Raw genomic sequence first — 18,191 nt, 5'->3', positions numbered from 1 at the left:
CTGGAAATTGTGAGACTGACTTTCAAATGTGGGCATTGTCCTGAGAACTGTCTCAAACTAATATGTGCAGATAGGCTCAGGACCACCACCACAAGAGATGGTCATGCTCCTGTCTCCCAGTCCCAGGTGCCTCTGCCTGGGGGGACTGAAGGCCAGAAATTGCCTCCTTCAGGCTTTCATGGTTCTAAGCATATAAGGGAAGACCCCTCTGTTTTTTTGGTCCTCTGCAGAACAGCTTCCATCCTGAACTATTTTTACCTGACGAGGAAGGAGTGGGGCTTCTTTTTCACCATAGAAACTTATCTATACCAGTAGCAAATTGGATACTCCAAATGTAGGTCTCAATCCTTTCCAGGGCCAGGATAAATAAGAATTTGTATCACCTGGTTTCTAAGAAGGTGCATTTGTAGCAAATCTAACACAAAATAAAAATATCCATTGCCTCTGAGTCCCACTCTTCCTCTGAGTGAATGGAAGGCTGCCAGTGCTGCTGAGATGTCATTTGAGTATGCCAAGTGAGCCAGGCTCATCAGGAATCTCTGGTGGGGGCACCGTCAAATATATGTGGGCTTTCAGTTAAATGCACCCAAGATGGTGGCATTTGTCAGTGTATGCAATAGTGAATGAAGTTGCTATGGAAAATGAGGTAAATGAGCTTGCTATGGAAAACTATGAGACTACCATTAGGTACTTCAAGAAGCGTGAGTTGGGCTTTCTTGGATCATGCTGTTGGAGCAAGGTGTGCTAGCTCTAGGTCATGCTTGGTGTGACAATAGTGATTTTAGTTCTCACCCTAGAAGTTTTGCTGTAGCAAGGAAAAGACCTGTACTGGAGAGAACCTGAAGATGCTGAGTCCTGAATCATATTCTAGACTGGAACAAAAACCCTTTGCAACTTACTAGACCTTCTTTTTTTTTTATGTTAGGAGATAAAACATAGGCGAAATATGTAGGGACATACACCTCTGTGTGGAGATCAGGAGAAATAATGGAAAAGACTTAAAGTTCATGTTGAAACTAGTTCTTGTGCAGTTAAGGATTTTAATTTTCTTTGTCTCACTCTCTTTTTAAAATTATATTTTGTGGACAGTTAAAAATCTTAAAACAGAGGTACAACTCTCTGGACAGTATAATTAAGGGTTTTCATGATATTTGCAATTCTCTTTGTTTCATTCCAGAGAAATATAGAGCTCCCTCTCCCAGGGCTCCAGAGAACAGCAGTACCAATCCTTTCAAAGAGCTCCCTGTAGACTTCCTCCTATTTTTTTCCACATTCTTTTAGCCAGAGGTACCTTTTTTTTCCCGTGCATTCTTGTTGTTTTTATAACAGATATATTCAGATACATTTTTCATTTTCTCTTACATACAGCTTCAGTTTGGGATCCTAAGGGCTTCCAAGTAAAATGCAAAAATAGCATGAGAACGAAGATTCCAGACACTCTTTCTTCAATCTGACTATAAACAGCACGATTTTTAACTCATCAGAGTACCTTTTCAAAGTCTTCTCTTTTTCTGGAAATGTTTGTGAGACAGAATTTGTATTTTTAAAATCAGTTTTTCATTCCTGTCTTTGAAAAAAATCCTGCCCATCAGTGGATTCAAGTGTAAATAGTGGACTCTATTTGAAGGGATAGAAAATAACAAGACTTGTCAAGTTATGATGTAATTAATCCTTGTTCACTGCTTGCTGGTAGATCAGGGACCTGGACTCACAGCCCAACTTTTCTCATGGTCTCAGCACCTCCCACTCTTTGCAGGCTGTGACTGCCTCCCTTCCTCCTCAGCTCCTCTGCAGCTTCCCTGATCTCAGCACCAGGGCTCCCCTAGAACATCTCTCTAACAGATACTGCATTGTTCAATTGAATCCCTATTTACTATTTTGTCTGGCATCTTTTTTATAAATCCTCCAAAAGCCTCTAACTTCAGGCTTTGTCTCCCTGGGTCTCCTATCCTTATCTGTGCTAAACACCTTTCCAGCACACCTTCCCAGCTTACAGAGACCTTTCAGGCTTGAATTAATCCTTCCCTCTGTCTGGGTTTGCACTTGCACACTTTCCCCACACTGTACCTTGGGATACTTTTCTTTTCTGCCTTCATTTGGTGCAGGGAGAGGCAATGTTTAGAGAGGAAGGAGGCCTGTATGGAAGTTTTTTGAGCATGGATCAGAGCATTTAATGAAGGTAAATCATGAGAGACAGAAAGAGCAGGAATCACCAGTCAAACAAACTGAAAAGGCTAAAGAAAGTATTTTATAAAGTCATACATTGCTGCCTTTCTCCTTAAGCCCTTACTTCTACATAGAACAGATAGCCCAATCTCAAAATAAACCTCAAAAAATAAAGAGAATTGCAGAATCTGTGAAGAAAAATCCCTTTTTTTTTATGAACTTATACAGAGCCAAGGGTCAGAGAAAGTGAGACAGAAGGAACTGTGGGGGCAGCACATGCACCATGGTGACAAATGAGGTGGCACTTGCTGGATGCCAAGATGATTCCCCTTGTCACAGTGTTTGCCAGAGATCAGGAGGCAGATGTGCCTCACACAGATGTTTCCCAGAGACAGAGGAGACAACATTTATAAAACATTGGAAGTACCAGAACAAAGCTGTCTGAGGGGAATACAGTCAAAGAGAATGTGCCTCTGTGCTGAATATCCCTGTGCTCCAACTCTGACGGATGCTGTGCTATTGGCATTCCTTCTCTGTGCCTCACCAGCACAGAGATGGTGTGCAAGGGTTTGTGCTCCAAATTAAACATGGGGAAACCAGGTCACTTTTCATTCTTACAGTTACTACTACTAATACTACTAAAATAATAATCAATCAGGTCCATCCCAGTCTGGGCATCATCAGATAATTTTTAAACCAGGGAAGTCTCCTGCATATGAAAGATAATAAAAACACACATTAATGATGTGGGATAACTTCCCTGACTATCTGCTGCCAACAAAAATGCAAATGTGATCACTCCCTTGAATTCGATCCCAGAAAACTGCTAAAATGCCAGAAAGAAGTGGACTTTTGCCTAATGACTAAAAGTTTTAGTCCTGCCTCCAAGTAATGAGTTTGGCAGTGTTAGTGTAATGGGCTTCATACCCTTTGAAAAATAAACGTTTCTGTTTAGATAAAATCTAAATGAGCATGGAATTAAAATAATTCTTCATTGGCTTCAAATTAGATGGATTGGCCATGTCTGAGCATTACTGCTGCTAAATTTAATATTACATATTGGCCTGGCATTTCCATTTTTAATGTGGGAAGCTGTGTTTATAAATAAGACCTTTCATCTCAGGAACAGCAGTTTAATTTTTTGAAAACTAGCAGAGATCTATTTAAATGGTATCTTGCACACTGCTCAGGCTGGGTACCCTGAGAACATGTAAATTTGTCTTACTTATGATAAATGGACCCATGAATAACTTTAAAAAACTTCCAATTTTTGCCTCCTGCAGCTCTTCCTGCCATGAAGCATTCAAGACCAACTATTTCTTGGATGCTTTGATAGCACTGAGGAAGGTGCACATTTGATTGACATTTTTCAAAATATTTCTGGCCTGACATTTTCATGTCATGTCCTGTAAAGGAGGTATATGCAACATATACAACAATCAGGAATTCTTTCCTCCCCACTTACGAAACCAAAAGTGATCCTGAACAGTGCAGGAAATGTAGCCTGGAGATATTTCTGGCCCCATCTCTTCCAATTTTCTGATCGTATGTATAAAATTGCTGCAACTTTGGCCACTGTGAGCTGAAGCAGAGCAGTGGGTGGGTTCTATCTGCATTCCTTGAGGGGTAGCCTTGAAGCATGTGATAGCCTCGAGCCCAGCACAAATGTAGCAAATAGGGCCATTTTCATTCCAAAATTCATCCTACACTTTACACACTAGGGTGGAAGTTTGAGCACTAACTGAGAAAACAAAGAACCTTGAACTCCAGTCTTCCCCAGGATAAGAGAATCTCCTGGAGGATGTTCCTCTGCACCATCAAGCAACAGGCCAAGCTGAGGTGAGAACAAAAGCAATTTTTATTTGGTCAAAATGTAGTTGGATCTGATGGAAAGAGACAATCCCAGGCACATATGCTCCTGAACAAGGGGACTTGCTGCTAGGATAGAGCTGTTCAGGGTGTGATCCAGGAGCAGCAGGGTGTCCAGAGCTTCTCTGTGCTTCAGACTGGAAGGCATGGAAGACTGCTCATGAAGCAAAAGTGAGCTCAAACATTTTGTGAGACTCACAATGACACTGACCCCAGTAACCAATAGTCAGCAGCAACATCAGAAGCAAACAAATCACTTGTTCTGCAGTTCTCAAATAACACCTCTGCATGAAACAGGTACAGCTGTGTTTCACCAACAACTCAATAGTACACTCCAAGGACACCATTGAAATGTATGTTCTTTGGGGGAGTAGAGTAGAAAGTAATCTCAGACAGGGATAAAAAAGTCATTCTTTTACTCTGATAAGCCCTTTCCTAGCATTTGGTCAGCAGATGCAAGCAGTTGTATCCAAATCACAACGAAGCCATCCCTGTACACGAAAACTTTTCAGCACTTGCTGATGAGAATTTTGCTTTTTGGGGACCCCCCCTTCTAAGATGAAGCAGCCCAATTACTCAGCATGCTGGAAATGCAGCTGGGTGGGAGCACAGGGGGTGGAAGATCTGGGCTATAAACCAGAAGATGACTGGTCAGAGGATATAATTTTATCCTGTGTACTGGAGCCCACGGCAAGTATGCCACCTGTTGGGACATGTTGAAGGGCTGCTTTAGATCTAGACCAAATACTTTCAAACTCTGAGAATTAGCAGGTAACTTTGTGACTGGGAAAAGCTGGCTGGCAGCTTTGAATTATATTGTCTTCCAAGGCTGGGGAAACCCTGTTGCAGAGAGGCTGTGTTCAGGATTACTCTTGTTTTGGTGAGGAGGGGATGTCCCATTTTTCTTCTGTGCTTATGTAAGTTCCTTGAATGTAAAGCATTGAAACTGTGGCTCCACTGCAAAGTAGCTGCAGAGTTCCTAAGGGTTTTAGACAGCCACTTTCAGCAGCCTTCATAAGAGGACTGGAAAAAGCTCAGCTAAAGTCAAACTGCCATGAAACAGCCAATAAAGACTTTTCTTTCTGCAATGTGCAGGCAGTAGTAATGACATACCAGTCCAAGGGACCCTCTATCAAGTTACAGCTGTGCTGAGGAACAAAATTGCTGCTGTCAGTTATTTGCAGTTAAAGCACAAGCACTGCAGGGGGAAATACCAAATGCTTTTACAGTGCCATAATGAGTGTGAGGCAAGAGCATTTTTAATGTTTGGTGAAAACCCAGCGTGAATCCAGGAAGGTAAAGCACTGTGGCTGTTACCAGTCACCACCTGCTCCGCCCTGCTGACCTGCCTGCCCTTGGGGGAGCCCAAAGCAAAGCTCAGGGGATGAGAGTCTCCAAGCCTGTGAGCAGCACCGAGCTGCCTTGCTGAGCTCTGTACTGCGCTGGTGCCTCTGCACTGTCAGCCACCATCCCCCCTTGTCTCCTTCCCTGGTGGCACCAAGAAGATGGATATAAAAAATGAGACCAAATATTTTTTATTGTTTTTAATTTCCACAAACAATAGCTTGATAAATTAGATTGTTAGATTTTGTTTGTAGCAGTGAAACAATCTCATAAATGGCTGGAGAGCTAATGAAATGTACTCTAGTCACTGAACTGGACTGGTATATGATTTAATTTTCCCATACATTCAAAAACTCTGTAATTATCAGGATTTCTCAAAAAATGTTTGAAAGACTGTTGATGCATCCAGAAATGTTTATTCTTCTATTCATCACAATTATTTTTCCTTTCTCATAGGGTTAGGATTCCTCTTGAACTTTTAACTTTTAATCTTTATTTGTCTATAGATCATATTAATTTGAATCTAATAATTTAGATAAAACTCCTTTAATGTCTGCTGTCAATTAATTTATGAGTTGCATTCACAGAGTGCAGAAAGCAAGTAGACAGCAAATTCTTTTTAATTTCTTCAGTATACTAAAATGTGGAAGAATTATTAGAATTCACCACACTTGGGCCAGGGATAAGAGTTCCTTCAGGCTTGAAATTTAAGATTGGCTTCCTAATAAGTTATATTCATAATGTAGAGTTTAATTATATGCTCAATGAGATATTCAGAAGACTTTCACTTTTATGCAGCTGCTAAAACTGTAGTTACAGTTAATTAATAGTACAATAATCAACCAGTCTTTATGCCTGTGTCAGATTTCTCTTATATAAATGTAGTCCTGCAAAATCCATATCTGAGATCTGTGTAGTTACTTGGACTGTCTTCACATCTGCTAGGAGAGAAGGTGACCAAACTGTGCTCAGGTGGGCCCTGAAGCTGGTTACTGCCTTGGGGATATCCATCACCCTGGCTAAGCAGGGAACAGAGCTGGTTTAGCCCAGGTGCCTCACTTTTGGGTAGCTGAAGTTAGGTAAGAAGGACTTAAGTCTCCATCTCTCGGGATTATTGCAGCGTTTTGTTGTTTTTGTTTTTGTGGTTTTTTTTTTTCAGGGAACAGAATATTCTCCTTATTTTTTGGTATTTTTTCATAATGTCGAGTCTTTGGAATTATAAACTAAAATAAAAGCTTCAGAATAGACAATTAATCCCATCATAAAAACTTAATCAATTAGACTTTGAAGTAAAGAATGCAATTCTGATTTATGCTTCTTACAGTTCCTCGCCTCCTGTCTTCCCTGTGGAAGACTGCTTCAAGATAATGCTTTTTCAGATCATATACCCATAAATATAGGAAAATACATACTAGTAGGGTTATCATTCCTATTAGTAACGTGTACTATTTAAACTGTTCGTGAAGAAAGGATATCCTAAACTAATGCTATAACTTTTTTCAAAGTTTGTGTCATGCAGTTAAAGTGTATTTGAAGAGATTTATAAATGACACGTGTTCCCAATATGTGTATGTATATCATTGGTTTGGATTCTTATTTATCATTATACGAAGTCATATCTCAGTAGTGCTACAATCTAAATTTTTCATCCTCAGATAATGATATCTTAAAATTATCTATTGCTCCTTGAAACTGGGTCCCTTGAGACTACAATATAGCGATAGACCAAAAAAGAGTCAGAACTGAAAAACTTGCCCTAGTTTTTTTGTGGTTATATCAGGTTATATACTAAAAGTGAAATAAAGCATAGTGCTTTCATAAGTGTTTCAAATGGTTGTTTAGAATACATGTTCCAGAGACGTATTTTGAATGTAGGATCCCATGAGGCCTGTAGCAGCAGGACCATTAAGTATCTGTGTATATGAAAAGATCAAAGGGTAAGATGAAAAGAATAAAAATATGGCCATGTCTGATGCTCACGCAGCTTGCCAAATATTACAAATTGAAACTGAAATAAAATGTTTGAAGAGCATCAAGGATTACAGAGCCGTGTGAGCAGTGGTGAGGACATCTGGAACACAGATAGCTTTTTCATCTATCCTCCCAAAAGTCAAATGGAAGGGGTTTGAAAGGGACAGTCAAATCTGGCAAATCAACAAATGGTTACAGGACTGGTGCCACAACCAGGGATTTGGCTACTTGGATAATGGGACTCTCTTTGAGAAGCCTGAGGAGTGATAGGGCCCATCTATCAGAGAAGGGGAAGATCTTTGGTCAGAGGCTTGCTGGTCTGGGGAAGAGGCTTAAACCACAGTAGCAGGGGAGAAGAAGCCTCAGTTCATCCCAATCATACTAGTTTGATACCAGGGCCAGCAAGAAATGCCCAGAGCCTGGAGGGGATTGACAGATCATCAGGAGGGCACCTGAAGAGCAGCACTGAGGAATTGCAGCAGCCACTCCAGCCAGTAAGTCACCTTCATTGGGAATCAGAGAAGCATAAAATCATTAACATTGGAAAAGACCCGCAGATCATTGGGTTCCAACCTTTAACAAACACCACCTGATCAACTAAACCATAGCACCAAGTGCTACATCCAGTCATCTTTTGAACACTTCTGGGGTGGTGGCTCCACCATTACTTTGAGCAGCCCATTCCAATGTTTAACCACCCTTTCAGGGAAGAAATTCTTCCTGATGTCTGTCTGAACATGCCCTGCTGCAGCTTGCAGCCATTTCCTCTTATCCTGTCGCAGGCTGCCTGGGAGAAAAATCCCTGCCTGGCTACAATGTCCTTTCAGGGAGATTTAGAGAGCAACAAGGTCCACCCTGAGCATCCCTTTCTCCAGGTTTAACCCCCCCAGCTCGCTCAGCCCCTCCTCTCATGACTCACTCTCCAGACTCTTCACCAACCTTGCTACCCTGTTGAGAGTCCATCTTAAATGTCTCTATGCAAACACACAAAACGCAGGGGATAAACAAGACAAGCCAGAGTCGTGCACAGCTCTGCAAGGCTGTGATCCTGCTGGCATCACGGAGATGCGGTGGGATGGATCCTGGGATGGGAGTGCTCCAATGGAAGGATGCAGGCATTTTAGGAAGCACAGGCAGGGAGACCAGGAGGAGGTGTCTCCATCTGTGTAAATGAGCAGCTGCAGTGCAAGGAGCTCTGCCTGCAGGTGGACGAGGAGCTGACTGAGAGCTCAGGGTCAGGACTAAAGGGAGGGCAGGGACAGGGAACACAGTAATGGACACCTGTGACAGGCTGCCCTACCAGGAGTTCTGAACACATGAAGCCCTCAATAGACAGGTAGGAGCAGCCTTCTATTCACAAGTCCTGGTCCCCAAGGGGCACTTCAACCACCCCAATATCTGTTGGAAGCACAACACAGCAGGGCATAGGCAATCCAGAAAGTTCCTGGAATGCATTGATGAGAACTTCCTACTCCATGTGACACAGGAGCCATTGAGGAGAGATGCTGTGCTCTCACAGATGAGGGGCTGGTGAGGAATGTGAGGCTCAAGGGAAGCCTGGGCTGCAGTGACCAGGGAACGGTGGAGTTTGAGATCCTTAGGGCAGTGAGGAGGGTGCCCAGCCAGTTCAGTGCCCTGGACTTCAGGAAAGCAGATTTTGGCCTCTTCAGGGATCTGCTTGGTAAAGTACCAACCCTGAAGGGAAGAGGAGCCCTAGGAAGCTGGCTAATGTTCAAGGATCACCTCTTCCAAGGTCAGGAGCAATGCTTCCCAACAAAGAGGAAGACAGGCAAAAATGCCAGGAGGCCTGTATGGATGAACAAGGAGCTCCTGGACAAACTCAAACACAGAAACGAAGCCTACAGAGAGTGGAAACAAGGTCAGGTAGCATGGGAGGAATACAGAGAAATTCTCCAAGCAGCCAGGGATCAGGCTAGGAAAGCTAAAGCCCTGATATAATGAAATCTGGCCAGGGATGTCAAGGACAACAAGAAAAGCTTCTATAGGTACATCAGGGATTAAGACTAGGGAATGTGGGCCCTCTTGAGAAGGAAACACTCCAATGGGGAACACTGAGGTACTTAATGACTTTTTTGCCTCATTCCTCACCAGTAAGCTCTCCAGTCACACCACTTGAGTCACAGAAGGCAAAGGCAAGGACTGGGAGAATGAAAAACTGCCCACCATAGGAGATCAGATTTGAGACTCTGACAGGAAGCTGAAGGTGCACAAGTCCATGGGACCTGGTGAGATGCACACACAGGGTCCTGAGGAAGCTGGTAGATAAAGTTGCTGAGGCACTGTAAACCACATTTGAGAAGTCATAGGAGTTCAGTGAAGCTCCCACTGACTGGAAAAGGGGAAACATAACCCCCATTTTTAAAAAAGGGAAAAAGGAAAGATCTGGGTAACTACATGCTGGTCAGTCTCACCTCTGTGCCTGGAAAGATCATGGAGCTAATCTGACTGGAAACTATGCTAAGGCACATCAAAATTATGAAGGTGATTGGTGACAGCTAACATGGCCTCACTAAGGCATATTTAGGATAGGTACCTAATTTCTGAGTAATAAAAAATGTTAGGCAATATTTTTTATTTCAAATAGCCACCTACTATTGCAGCTGCAGATGTATCATTCAGTTTCTAAATTCTGTTCTGTAGCAGAATCATTTTGCCTTATCTTTAAATAAAACTTTATTCAGAGGATATAGCCTGGAAAAACTATGCCTTATCCGTGAAATTGTTGCTATAATCTAATCAATTAAGGTCTTAATGTGTAGGCTTTTTAGCTAGTTTTGACTGAGAAAAAACATTTAGAATTCAGATTGTGGTTTTTGTAACTGTAGCATCAACTGTGAAATGAAAATCAGGTTTTTTTTTTAATAATTCAGAGATTCTTTTTTATGAATGAAAGAAATTGCAGTCCTAAAAAAGTCAAAGCATGTAATCAGAACTTGTAAAATATTCCATTCTGTTTTATGACATCTCAACTCCAATCAAATAAACAGAGCCAGAAAGAACCGGAGATTTGATTGACTGTTTAAAGGAAAAGCTGTCAGTTTGATTACAGGCAAGTGAACAGACACATTACTAAATGTAAACTGCACTTAATTTTATTATGCAAGCAGCTTTAATAACGTCACAAATAAGTTATGCAAACTGAAACACTGGGTGCTACTGCATACAGATTTCTGATAATGAGTGGGGGCTTTGGATCATAGCTATTTTCAATTTAAGTGTTCTAAATTTATTAGGGAGCAAAAGGTAATTAAAAATGAGTGAGCATCAGAGGAAAAATACCTCACATCATGTTGTTTCAAACCAAAGTGGTAGAGCTTTCAAATAGGTTTGTAAGAGTAGATTGCAGTGCTGTGAAAAAAATGCCCTTATGGTGCTTCTATTCAAAAATTTGCAGCATTTTTCTATTCCCTTTTCCCTCTGTTTTCATTCCTCATGTGTAAATAGTTTTGAAATTCAAAATGACTCATTAAGTGTGATGGATGTTTGACACTAAGCTTGTGCAGGTTTTTTGGTCTATCCACAGAAGGAAGCAAGACATGAACCATTTCATAGAATCATGGAATCATTTAGAATCGAAAAGAACTCAGAGACAATCAAGTAGGACTGTTAATACAGCACTACCTAGTGCACCACTAAGCCCTGACCCTAAACACCACATAAGCATGTCTTTTAAATACCTCCAGGGATGGTGATTCTACCACTTCCCTGGGCAGCCTGTTCCAGTGCTTGACAACTCCTTTGGTGAAGAAATTTTTCCTGATATCCAATCTTTGTCTCCCCTGGGGCAACTCGAGGCCATTTACTATCATCCTCTCTGGTTTGGAGAAATTTTTTTCCTTACCTTGCTACCCAGGGGAGATAGTTCAAACCAGGCTCTGCTGAGTACTTCTGAAAATGCTGGGATATCCAGCTGTTGTAAGCCCAAAAGTGGACTTTGCAGCAGTGGCAATAGTTCTGTGCTGCTGTATGTTGAGGGGAGATCAGACTTCAGCTGTGCTCTCCCCCAGCCCACAGGACCCCGGTTTACCAAGCTGGAGAATTCATCCCTGCCTGCTTATTTCTGCCTCCTGTCCCACCCAGCAACACAGAGTTACAGACCTGGAACTGCTCTGGTAATGTAGAGCTGAGGGAAATTGCAATTACGGCATCTGATGCACATCAGACAAAACTCAGGAGGGAAACAGAGATGGGGAAACAGGCAGGGGTGGCTGCTACATGATTCCCAGTAGGAGAGCAGCTACAGCTCCCTGTCTGAACACTTGTTCTCTATGCAAAGAGGAAAAAAATGTTGTGGGTTTGGAGGTTTCACCCTGGGAGTGTGTAATAAAACACAACTGTCCTGAAGCAGTAGATGGCACATTCTCACAGCAACAATATGTCCAACAAAAAGCAATTCTGTAGCAGGCTTTGTTGTGCTGGCTTTAAAAAAGAAAAAAGAAAATTTAGTCGCTGGAGAGGAAGCTGGCAAAGCCTGGCGATCAGCGATCACAATCTGATTACATTCAGTGTGGAAAAACAGAGAATAAGGGTTAATTTTGTCAAGCTGAGGGAAATTATGAGAAGTGATTCTTTTCTGACTGGCAATCTTTTTTTTTTCCAGCTCCTCAGAGCAATCTTTAGAAACTTATATGAGATGATTAAAAAGCCATGATGTACAGTTGAAAAGACGCAATGTTTTTCTAAAAGCTCCTTTTAGTTCACTAGCAAAATCAAAGTGATAAGTTGAGTAACAAATATTGCAATGAGAAATGGGAGGAATAGACAGCAATCAGTGCACACTCAGGGTAAGCTTTTGGAGCACAGAAAAGTAAAACCAGGATCAGCAGGTAAGAACTTCAGAAAAGATACAACTGAGCATCAGTGTGAATAGTGATATGGAATTAAAACAACTGTACTAGGAGAAAAAATTTCTTAGTATACTAGCTATACCTGTCAGGAAGAAGAATGATAGCACAGCTAGTAATGAAGGAAAATAGCAGAGTTTTCAATAACTAATAATAGTAAGTTTTTTGTTTGAAAGGAAACAGAATACCTTACATATTCATGAAGACACAAGATATGTTTATTATTCAAAAGGCACTGAAAAATAAGATGTTATTTCCAACTGCCTGCAATTTTTAAACTAGCTGGCCTGAATAAATATCAGCATAAAATGACCGGGCAAGGAGATGTGTGACTGATGCATCTGCCTTTAGTACTGTTAACTCAGAGTGCTTAACAAAATTCCACAGAGTAGATGTTCAGACCTGACCAGCAGCTTGTTGTGGGCAGCTGAAGAACACAGCTATTCTGACTTCAACCCCAAATAGAAAAAATTAATTAATAATTATCAGTCCAATGAAAGTCACTCAACACAATTTGACCACACAACACTTGGCAAAAAAAACCTGATTTCATTCTTCAGTGTGTTTACTTCCTGTCTGATTGCTGTACTATATATATACATAATAGATGCAATGGATTTATTTTAATTTTTTATCATCACACACACATACACACACACATCCTGGCTGAGGAATTGGAACTGTATGATATCAATAACCTTACACTAAACTGTTTTAATATCTCAAAGGGCAATCCATGAGGGCATCTCTTTAGTGATTCTCACCAAAATTAGTGCCAAGTGATACTCTTCATAATTTCTATTTGTGTTCTAGAAATAAATATAAAATCATTCCTAATACAATTTGGCTTAAGCCTATATACAGGAATTTATCTAATGATGTCTACATCAATGAGGGCAGAGCACCAACAGAGAATGCTCACAACAGATCACAAGGTGAGTCCAGACCACAGGCTGAGTACAAATCATTATGACAGGGCTGAAAGAAATTCTGTGTGTGTTGGAACATGGGGTGCAGGTCATGCAAAGAGACTAAGAACATCTGTCCCAGGACAAAGCACTTCTAAAATATGTAAGTATCTTAAATGAGAAACTGAGTATTACCACAGGAGGTTAAAATTCTGATACCTGCATTTTAAAGGAAATGAAAGCTATTTGGGATCGCAAAAAATATTTAAATTATTGAAAATTATTATGTGGAATTAAATCAAATTAAATTAATTTTAAAATTATTTACATTTCTCACAGTGAAAAACTAAGGAGTCTGTTTATCCTGTCAAAGAAAGGACTGGGAAATCACATGAGTTGATTGCCTTGCTGGACAAAGATGCAAAAGGACTCAGTTTTAGCAAAGACCAGCACATGAAGAGGCAATGTTTGAATACTGAGGTCATCCACAGCCAGGTAAGAAATAAAGCACGCTTCAAAAAATGACAGGCCTTCATCACTGGAGAAAGACATTAGAGGAATAATTTTGATAACCACAAGTCAGAATTAAGTGGCTTTCTGGAAGCTGTGCTTCAGTTAACCAGGAGTAACTGGTCTCTAGGCAAGGATAATGGGACCAATATTAAGCTTTTTCATGCAGATCATCAGGCTGCTTGTTTAAAGGTTCCTCTCTAATCTTAAATACTAAAACCTGGCAAGACAAAAGACAAGTGTCACAAGGATAAATGCTGAAAGTATTAGAAGACATTTAAAACATGTAAATTATAGAGATGACACTAGGAATCGCTCCATCTTTGGTAAATACCAGTATAAGTTTGATTTTGCAAAGGTCCTTAGGACGGTTATGATTTTATGTGGGTGGTTAAGTCCTCAATGTTTCAATAGAATTTAAGCATCTTTTTAGCTCAATCAAAGTTTTATCTAAATAACTAGGCTGTGAAATTTCTTTTTTCAATATTTCAGTGCATCTTCTGCACAGTTTATCATATGTCACTGACTATAACTTATTTCCACAGTCTATTAGGAAAGGGAAACCAGACTGAATCACATGTTTATAGTATACTAATCCTCTCTCTAACAAAGAAATTATTAAAATAGAGGTTTGTCTGAGAGCCAAATAAGATGATCACACTTGGAAAAGAGGGTTTATGAATTTACTTGAATCTCTGTAGCATGAAAGAGCATGAGAAAACCTGAAAAATGACACTTAATTTCATGCTGTTTCTATATGCCACACAGTATGTTCAATGTACAATTTTGCAGAGCCACAAATGCTGTCTTTTTGTCTATCTCAGGCACATTTGGTCTTTGATAAAACAGTTCCTCCATCCTCATCTTCTTCCTCAGTTTCTATATAATGAAACTCATCTGTAATGAGATATTCTTATTAATGGCAGTGGAGAGCATTGGGTCTACTATTTTCTTCCAGAAATACATGGTAAAAATTTCAAAAGTTTCTCATTTTGGCCCCCAGAGGTCATCAAGACCTTTACCTTGGAGTGCAGTGTGTGCAGAGTGAGGTTGGCTGGAAAAATCTCATTGATAGCTTCAGTGACTCATCAGCCTTGTTATGGATCAGAATAAAAAGTGAAAAAGTCTATTCCAAAAATATACCATGTGGAAAATAAAGAGAACAAGAAAAATATAAAAGGGGGTGGGGGGAAGAAGAGGAGGAGAAGGAGATGAAGGAGAAGAAGGACTAGAAAGAGAAGAAGGAGGAGGAAAAGGAGAAGAAGAAGAAGAAGAAGAAGAAGAAGAAGAAGAAGAAGAAGAAGAAGAAGAAGAAGAAGAAGAAGAAGAAGAAGAAGAAGAAGAAGAAGTACAAGAGGTACAAGGGGTACAAAAAGTACTAGAACAAGAAGTGGAGAAAGAAGGGGGAGGGGAAAAAAGAAAGAGAGAAAGAAACCTAACCAATTATTTACAATCTTTAAAACCTGTGTTAAATATTTCCTCAGTTATTTTATTTCCAAAGTGTTCCCCAAATGTGTGTAGGGAATGGTCATCTGTTGCCTGGCACAACACAGGGTAATTTTTGACCATGTGGGAATCAAACTAAGATCCCAAGCAGCCAGACAGAAAAGTCCAGATGTCTTGTAGACCAGCACTGCACTCACATGGAGACAAAATGCCAGGCTGTGGAAGTCAGATCATTTCTCTGCCCCAGTGCAGTGACAGAGGAGAAGATGTCAGTGCACCTGCAGAACACAGGTACAGGTGCACCCACATCTGTAGGTGGCCACATTGCTCCTGCCACTTCTTGATGAAGTTGACACAGAAACTGGGTTGTGCTGGAGAGGCTGGGGGATGCTGAAGCCCCTCCCCTGCAGCAGGAAAGGCAGATTTTGGCAATAGGTTGTTAAGTCAAAGTCTGGAATCAATAATTACTGGACTCAATTTCTTAGCAGTCCTGTTTGTGAAGTTAATATGTGTATAAAGTACCAATTTGCCTCTGAGAACTGCCCCAATCTCTTTGCAAATTTGGCAGAATCTACTCAGAAAGTACATTACGTTTATTCTTAATTAAGAAACGCCAAGGAAGTATTTAAATTGTGATCTCAAAATGAAATGTGAAGGTAGTTAATGAGAATGGAAATCTAGTCTGAATCTGCAGAGAACTCAGCAAAGTTTTTTATGTAAAAGATCCAGTAGAATGTATCTATACCATATGGGAATCTTTAAGGGACCAAATGAAATCCAGGCAATTAGGATACTTATAAATGCAATATTTTTGCTTCAATGTTCCTCAGAATGTCATTCCCAGTTTTCTTACTTACATTCTTTCTACATAATCTACAGATATCATTCACAAACTGTCTCATACTTCAGCCATACTAAAAATATCATTCCAAGGGTGTCCCTAGTCCATGTTTCCTCTTCATGCAGACATATTTCTCAATATAACAAAATGAAAGGAAAGCTGAAAAAAGTCCCCAAATGTGTGATATAAAAATGTATAGCAAGGAAAATTGCTGGAACTGGAGATACACTTCCATTGTGTGAAGTCCTGGAGAAAGTACTTCCATTTTTGTACAAGTTTCTGCACTTCTACTATCTTATGGTTTCCACTGCTTTTTAGTAAGATGCCTACAATTTTTAGCAGGTTTTGAAAAATAATGGGCATGATTTCTAGAATAACAGTATCTATTAAAAGGTTGCAGGATGTAAAGTAGCATGATATTACCTTGAGATGATTACATATCTCTCTTTCAACATATTTGTCAGCTCCAATTTTTCTTTTCATTTCAAATTTCTGCCATTTAATTATCGAGGGAGACTGTCACAGAATGGAGAAAATTCCAGGTTTATGCAAACCACTGGATTCCTTGTGTACATGAGAGGAAAAAGTTAGGGCTGTTTAGGTGGAAAGAAATCTCAATAACCTAGAGACAGCAGTGTCTGACACTTCCATGATGGTGCATTTGTTCTTGTCAAATCTATGAAAACACATTAGCATAGTTCAATTTGGATGACAGGTTTTCTTGGTTGCTTTTACGGCCAATTTAGTCTGATCTCAAATTCAAAAGTGCTTTTAATGTCTTGCGTTGAGATCTTGTGATGCACATTTACATGGTTTAGTGGTGGACTGGGCAGCGCTGGGTTAGCAGTTGGACTTGATGGTCGTAAAATACTTTTCCAACCTAAATGACTCAATGGTTCTATAAGGTTCTGTGATCAGCAATATCAACAAGGACATCCTGAGTAATTATCCTTTGGCTTGTGTGATATTCAGTAACAAAGAAAAGTAAGCATAAACATATGAAACTATATTTTCTCTCTAAAAAATGGCAACATAAGTAATGTTTTATCTTGTTCCTTTCCCTGGTTTTCAGTCTTTGGGATATTTTACTCGCTTTCTCTTTAAGAAAATTATGACAGAAACTAGTTCCAGATAAATGGCTCAGAGTACTGCTCCTCTTAGGAAAAATATAGAACAGAGATGGGCAAAAGCAAAAAGACTTGCAGTTCACCTTATCATTAACTTCAATCACAGTAATGGCACTCAATCTGCATGTCCAAGGCAATAGAACACAGTGGCAGCCAGGGAAACTCACTGAAATATTTGAGAAGTGGAACTTGATTTTGCACTATGTCAGTGATATGGTGGCATTCTCTCCTATAAATGAGTAACAAAATCAAAATTAACTGTTCCAGGTATAGATGTGGTGATGATGCAATTTTTTAAGCACTGTGCATATCCAGTATATGCTATCTGATATGAAACTGAAATTTCTCATTTGCATGTTGTTATGCTTTTGTAAAAGACATGAGTGTTTGGTGGCCACAGAAGATGAAACCTATACCTCTCTGCAGAATTAACTCATGTGGAATATATAATCACTCTAATAATTTAGGAAATTTTGAAACCTGTGGTATTAATTTATCCTGAAAGGGATAGTTCCACCAGAATTCAGATGAGTTACTTTCTTGGGGAAATACAAAGAAACTTTCTTTGTCTGAAGTTTCTTCTTCATATTCAATTTAATCTATGATCAAGCAGAGAATGTGATAAGCTGCCTTTGGTGTTCTGCGTCACACTTTATGTGCTTAATGACTTTAGAAGATCTGCCAGAGCAGCTATCAGAGTGCCCATCTTGTTATGTCATCCCTAAAATGCTCTTGTACAACACACTCTTGTCCTGATAAATTCTGTAATGTTTGAGTTGTTTCAATTTATTAATTGCATATCATTTCCCAACAACTAAAGAAGGTGACCTACAAATAAAGCTTTGTGTAGTTCTATTGCTAAGTGTCTGGAATTTTTCAGAAATGCTAAAAATCAAATAAAGAAGTAACTTGCATTTCAAAAGGGAGCGCTATGCATAAATGACATCCCTCTGGAACTTATAGGTAAGTTAAAACACCCTGAGGGATTCTGTGTTTCTTAATCTAAAATATTGATATCTTTTCTTGGAGATTGTACTGACAAACACATTAGAATTGGGAAGGTGTATTTCATGAACAATAAACCCCATCATCACAACTTACTGCTATATCCTGGGCTGATAGTTTAAGAACTCAGTAAAATACT

General features: G+C 39.9%; 1 long non-coding RNA gene across 7 annotated transcripts in view; it reads right to left on the bottom strand.

Annotated features, from left to right (window-relative positions):
* Positions 1-18,191, bottom strand: part of LOC137468309 (uncharacterized) — a 405,810-nt gene that overhangs the window by 169,171 nt on the left and 218,448 nt on the right. The window contains exon 7 of one of the 7 annotated variants that reach the window (XR_010995864.1): positions 10,443-11,790. The exons of the other annotated variants lie outside the window; for them this stretch is intronic. This is a non-coding gene — a long non-coding RNA (uncharacterized lncRNA). Of the gene's footprint in view, positions 1-10,442; positions 11,791-18,191 lie in introns of those variants that run through there. 7 annotated transcript variants of the gene reach the window in all.

This window comes from Anomalospiza imberbis, chromosome 2 (genome assembly GCF_031753505.1).
Source record: "Anomalospiza imberbis isolate Cuckoo-Finch-1a 21T00152 chromosome 2, ASM3175350v1, whole genome shotgun sequence".
NCBI lineage: Eukaryota > Metazoa > Chordata > Aves > Passeriformes > Viduidae > Anomalospiza > Anomalospiza imberbis.
The sequence above is the reverse complement of the archived record's forward strand: the minus strand, read 5'-3'. Positions and strand labels throughout refer to the sequence as shown.